The sequence below is a fragment of the Elephantulus edwardii genome, unplaced genomic scaffold (assembly GCF_000299155.1).
Source record: "Elephantulus edwardii isolate Elephantulus edwardi_28Jun2011 unplaced genomic scaffold, EleEdw1.0 scaffold00217, whole genome shotgun sequence".
Taxonomy (NCBI): domain Eukaryota; kingdom Metazoa; phylum Chordata; class Mammalia; order Macroscelidea; family Macroscelididae; genus Elephantulus; species Elephantulus edwardii.
Window position 1 is genome coordinate 4,230,001 of NW_006399967.1, and position 6,777 is coordinate 4,236,777.

The following is a 6,777-nucleotide window of genomic DNA, read 5'->3' on the forward strand; positions in this document are numbered from 1 at the left end:
AGTCAATTCTTTTTGGTACAGTGCCTGTGTATTCCCTCCATCTTCTTTTGATGCTTCCTGGATCAATCATGATTTTGCCCAATGTATTGCAACTTGAGGCTTGAATTTGTTCTTCAATTCTTTCAACATGAGAAATACAGTGTTAGTTTTTCCTTTTTATTCTCCAACTTTCGTTCTTTTCACATTCCATTATAATACTTTGCTTTCTCTTCTCAAGCTACCCTTTGAAATCTTTTCATGTTTTTAATTTGTCATTCCTTCCTTTTATTTTGGCTTCTAGATGCTTTAGTGCAATTTTCAGACTTTCCTCTGACATCTATTTTGTGTTTTCTTTCTCTTCTGTAACCACTTTTTGCTCTCTTCATGGATGAAATATTTTATGTCATCCCACAAGTCATCTGGTCTTGGAGCATTAATATTTAATGTCTCAAATCTGTTCTTGAGATGATTTCTAAATTTAAATGGCATAGACACAAAGTCATATTTTGGTATTGTGAACCTATTTTAATTTTCTTCAACTTCAGTTTGAACTTGTATATTAGTAGTTGATCGTATTTTGGGCATATTGCTAGGAAAGGCTATTCTTTGGGGAGGGATATCTTTCTTAGAAAGGTGTGTTAGGATTAACTAGAGTGCTAAGCACATGGCAGCAGGTGGAGGGACAGTGCAGGACAGAACCTCAACCAGGTGGGCTGACACAGTGACTGCAGCAGTGGGTTCAACTGTGTCAGAGTGTGACAATGGCACGAGGCAGGGCAGGGTGCAGATCTGCTGTTCACACAGATGCTATTGGAGGAAGAATGTTGTGGCCCAACTCCCAGGCCTGACCGTTACTTGAGGAAATCTGATCATATCCATCTCCTGATAAGGCAACTAGACAACTAGATCCTGATAAGCCCTGGGTCTAATCACACATTGACAGGACCCCTGTCCCCAAATTCCTGGGCAAACTACCATCCTTGCTAAAGCTCCTTGTTGTTAAGTTGTTTAGTGCCGTAGAGTCATAGACAAACCATAGTGACCTTATGAGCAGAAGTCTTGAACACAAAACTTTTATCTTTTCTCACCTTTTCTCTAAGTTCATAGAGTTTCTGGAGGTAAGGTGGTGGTTTTTTGTTGGTTTGTTTGTTTGTTTTAAGTGGATGCCACTCCTGCTTCCAAGCCTGTTTTTTATTCAGGAGATCCACAAAAAGCAAGCATAAGGGCCTAAAAGCCTTTTCAATTACAAGGTCAAACCCAATCAGCTCACACCTACTGTGAACGACAGCCACACCCTAGTCTCAACTCCAAACCAGAAAACACACTTTACTAGAATCTGCCCTTTCCAGCATCTTCCCAGCCTGGAAATCACCCAAAAGCTCCTTAGCAGTCCATATAAAAAGAACCTGTCTTTGTCAGCCTGCATGTCATTTTGACCTCTGTGTGCAGACACTTGGCATCCGTCTCAGGGCCAGTTTGCTAGTTAAGACCAGCTTCTTTCTCTCTTCCTCTCCCTTCCAAACTCTTTTTCCTGCCTAACATACAGTTCCCTGTCAGGAAAGAACGCCAGCTCATAGGCTGAAAATCTCCTCTCCACTTCTCCACAACTGTTCGGCCAGAAGGGTAAGTCTACCTTCCAGGCTCACTAACAGCTAATGAACAGCTAGTCGTGACCCGGCGTGCGTTGTCCCGGACAAGTCCGTGGCTTTTTGAGCCTCACGGCTACATGAGTGGAACAGGACACTGCCCAGCTTCATTATTGGTCTCAACAGGCCAAACTTCTGCTCTGTTATATCTTTCTCTCCTGCTGACTTTCCTTCAGGTCCTAAAGGTCAAAAGCCATTTTCCATCTGAATCCGACAACACCCACACTGGCCTCCTGTCTCAACCACCAAAGGCTATCCCTTCAACTGAGGTGAGAGCCTAAGGTCACTCCCTGGGGCGCCCAGGACTGACCACTCCCCTTTCTCTGTCATCCCTCTCCCTCTTCTCCCCCTGGGTCCCGGGAACCCCGTCTGATACCCAATGAGAGGACACTTCCTCAGCTGTCAGAATGATCAGATCTGCAAGTTTCTGGCAAGTGGAGATGTCCATTCTGCCAGAGTCTCAATGCCCAGGCTCTATTTTACCTTAATATGAAGGCAGAATCTTCTGTCCTGAGGACCATCCTTTGTTCTACCTCTAAAACTCATACACTTTCAGTATTTATGCCTAATTTAAAGCATGAAAGACTTGTCCATTTGTACACTTAAACTTCATAACCTAAATTCGGCACATTCAGTCCATCTGTCCTTCAAAACATATGCACCAAAAGGGCAAATGGTCAGGTTTCCTGCAGCCTGACTCTCTTCACTCTCCCATTTCACCCTCTCTGCTCAGCCTGCCCAGCCTTTCAGCTCCGCCCAGTTAAAAGAGAATCTTAAGAGGAAATTCCCTGCAATCAAACCATCTCCCTTCTCCTTTTCAACCTGACCTTAAAATGTCATTCCCCTCCTTTTCTGATCCCACCTTGCAGACACTCCCGCATACCATCCCCCCAGCACTCCAGACAAAACCCCACAGACCCCTCCCTTCCCTTCCCACTATACCCCTGCACCCTCCCTGTCTCCTGACAACATTTTACCCTTTCTCAAAATCCAACCAACCAACCAAAAAAATAGAAAATATCTGTCAAGTGACAAAAAACCTGTCCTTCCCTTTCTTGTCAAGGCCCACTTTAATCTTTTCAAGGTAAAATCTGAAACACAAGAAAGTCTTAAACCGTAAAACAGCAAGTAAAAAAACTTACCAGTTTCTTCTGTTTTAGAACTCAATCTTTGTACCTGACACTTCTCCTTTAGTAGATCATTTAAAAATGTAACCCCCTCACTTTGCTGCCCCAAGCAAGTAGTTTTACTTTGTTTCTTTTCTGTACTCTTTCAAAGTATATAATAAGATGGTAAATAAATTCAATTTTCTTAAACTAGTAGTTAATGTAAAGTAAAATTTGCTAATAGTTAATGTTTCTTCTCTAACACAGATCAACTGCATGATAGTGAAGATGTTTGTTCATATTTTTTAGTATCTTTCTGTTACTATCTAATCTGCTTGAAACTGAAATAATTTTTGTAGCAAATAACAGCTGCTATCTCTTCCATTCCACCCCAACTTTTCACAAACCAATAGAGCAATAGTTTAAAAAAAAAGTTTGTGTTCTGGCCATATAAGCTGCCCTTTGCAAACTCACTCCCTCCCTTCCATCAGGTAGCAGCCACCGAGGGAGAGGGGTCAGCAATAAACAAAGTTTAAAAGACCTGTATATGTATATACATTTTTTGCTTGTATTGAAACAAGTCTAGTAATTTTGTTTTCCTTTTTTTAGAGTACTTTCCACCCACCCTGGACTCTCAGACAGGACGCAGAGCTGAAAAAAAATATTTTTTCCCACAAATTTCTCTTTTTCTCTTTTTTATTTTAAGTTCATTATAGTACCACTATCATTCAAGTATATGCACCAACAACAAGGGCCAAAGATTACTTCTATCAACTTTTGCAGTAAGAAATAGATCAAACATGCAACCAAGATACTTTGATAATAATGGGTGACTGGAATGCAAAAGTTCAGAAAAGGGAAGAAGGATAAGTGATCAGAAAACATGGACTTGGTGACAGAAATGAGGCTGGAGACAGAATGATATAGTTCTGTACAAGCAACAACCTGTTCATTGCAAACAGCTTTTATAAAAAAACAAACATGGACTATTCACATGGATCTCACCTGATGGTCTCCACAGGCATCAGACTGACTACATCTCTGGAAGAAATCACTGGAGAAGCTCAATTTCAGCTGTGAAAACTAGGCCAGTTGCTGATTGTGGACTACTTATATGCAAGTTCAAACTGAAGTTAAAGAAAATAAAGTCAAATCCACAGGAACCAAACTTGGAGCTCAAGTCTATCCCACCAGAATTTAAAGACCATCACAGGAACATGTTTGAAGACTTGAGCAGTAATAATCAAAGACTGGATGAGCTGTGGGAGAATATTAATATTATCCATGAAGAATACAAAAAGTCATTACAAAGACAGAGGAGTGGAAAAAAAGACCAAAATGGATGTCAGAAGAGACTCTGAATATTGCACCACAACGTCAAGAAGCCAAAGCAAAGGGAAGAAATCAAGAAGTTAGGGAACTGAACAGAAGACTTCAAAGGGCAGCTCGGGAAGAAAAAGTAAAATATTATATGAACTGTGCAAGTAGCTGGAGTTGGAAAATCAAAAGAGGCAAACTCACTCAGCATTTTTGAAGCTGAAGGAGATGAAGAACAAATTCAAGCCTAGAGTTGCAATACTTAAGGGTGCTTTGGGCAGAATGTTGAATGACCCAGGAAGCATCAAAAGAAGACAAAGGAGTACACAGAAGCATTGTACCATGAAGAATTCGCTGACACAGAAGAATTTCATGAAATAACATATGATCAAGAGGCAATGGTGATGAAGGTGAAAGTTCATGTTGCTTTGAAGTGATTGGCAAAAAAAACAAGGCCCCGGGAATTGATGGAATACCAGTTGACATATTTCAGCAAACAGATGCTGCCCTAGACATGCTCACCATGTTACGCGAAGCAATTTGGAGGACAACTGCCTGGTCAAATGACTAGAAGAGATGTGTACTTATTCCCATTCCAAAAAAGGTCACTCAACAGAGTGTGGAAATTATCGAATGATATCACTAATATCACACACAAGCAAGATTTTGCTGAAGATTATATAAAAATGACTCAAGCAGTACATCAGTAGGGAACTTCCAGATATATAGGCTGGATTTAGAAGAGGCTGTGGTATGGGAAGCCAAATGTCAAACTAAATATTAACAATAAACCAACTGCTATATCAGTATATGAGGGAGGCACAGATACAAGCTAGAATTCTTCTTAAGAAAGCACCAAAAATAAATAAATAAATAAATAATAAATTTAATTAATTAATTTTTAAAAAGCACCAAGGCAGACCAAAGACGTTTTCAAGGGTAAAGCACCAAGGGAGGCCTTAGACAATTTCATAATTCTTGTATTGTATTTGTTAACCCCTCCCTCCTGAGTCAAGCATAAGGTTTTCAATAGAAAGAGCTTTAGCTTTGCATAAAATACTTCTTCTTCTTCTTCTCCTCCTCCTCCTCCTCCTCCTCCTCCTCTCTCCCTCTCTCCCTCCCTCTCTCTCTCTCTCATATACCAGGAAACCGAAAGGCAATTAATTTGCTCAGGGTAAGTGAAATTTTCAGAAAAATTAAAGGCAGAGTCATGAAGAAATCCTCAAACCCTGAATTTCCCTAGAAATTTAGGGATATAAGTAGAAAAGATTTTTATAAGGTCTTTCTTCACTCCTTGAAGGGGAAATTCAGGGGAAGAAGTAGAAAAAGTTTCATGGAGACTTTGTCACCCTCTGAAGTAAACTGCTTAAAAACTCAGAGGTAGAAGTGAAAAAAGAGTCATGGGGGATACACTATCTTCTGAAGCTCAATATATTTTTTTTAAATTTATTATTAATGTCAATGAAAATTTACAGAGACTTTGGATTTCCATACATTCATTGTTGCACTTCTCCCCCTCCCAACCCTCCCCGCCACCCAGTACACTACACTCTTGGGGAAGTAAAAGAAAATTTCTTTCATTGTTTTACAAACCCTCCCCCAGGTCCACTCTGCTATGCAGCCTTCATTCTGGACTCCTGTCATGACAAAAATACCTAATAATTTCCCCTCTTAAACAGTTTACTCCCTCATCTGTTTCAATGCAGTGTACATTATTGAACCCATCTTTCTCAGTCTCCCCCCAACCCTGAGGTCAGTCTTGTTTTACAACAGTGGCACCATGCAGCATTTGCCCTTTTGTAATTGAGATACTTCACTCAGCATAATGTCCTCCAGGGTCACCCATTTTGAATAATATTGCATGAGTTCCTTGTTTTTCAATGCAGCATAATATTCCATTGTGTGAATATACCACAGCTTCTCTGTCCATTCATTTGTTGATGGGCACTTAGGTTATTTCCAACTCCTTGCTATTGTGAACAAAGCCACTATAGACATGGGTGTGCATAATATATTTCTTTCTTAAAAGATTGCTTAGGAGTTCAGGGGTAAAGGTAAAAGAAAAATCTTTTCTGCAGTTGTTTCAGTTTGTATAGAAACATTGTTACTGATTTAAGCCAGTGGGTAGAGCACAGTTAAATTAAGAAACTTGGCTTAATGTTATGAGAGATTTAAGAAGAGCATATCAAAAAGGAGAACAGATTCTTATTACTTTTCGGGTAGTATGGGCTTTGATAAGAATATTAATGATGTTTGTGCAGGATTGTACTGATAATAAAAAATTTTTGAAAGAGAGATGGCTGAATCTTTGCACGAATCTGAAATAAGTGATATTACAGTAAAGGAGATGAAAGTTGAAGGCAAGAAACAGCCTATGTCACCTTTAGAAAGTGCCTTAGGATGATGCAATCCTGAATTATTATTTTCTCTTAATTGGCATGTGTTGACTCAAACAGTGCTCTTCCCAGGAAATGATTTACAACTTAAAATATGGTATTCAAAAAGAAATGAGAAAAAATGTTTCTGAGGCTCAAAGCAGAAACTTGTGTTGATTGTTTTGGTTTTTAAGTATGCTGTTGTTATTTCTTTGTTTGTTTGCTTTCTGTCTTAAATGTAATGTAATAATAATGTTGAGCTCATGTAATCTGACAATTTCCATAAAATAAGAAAAAGAAAAGATGTAAGAATGAAGGTAAATTAAGAGAAAAATATTGATTTGAAAGATGAAG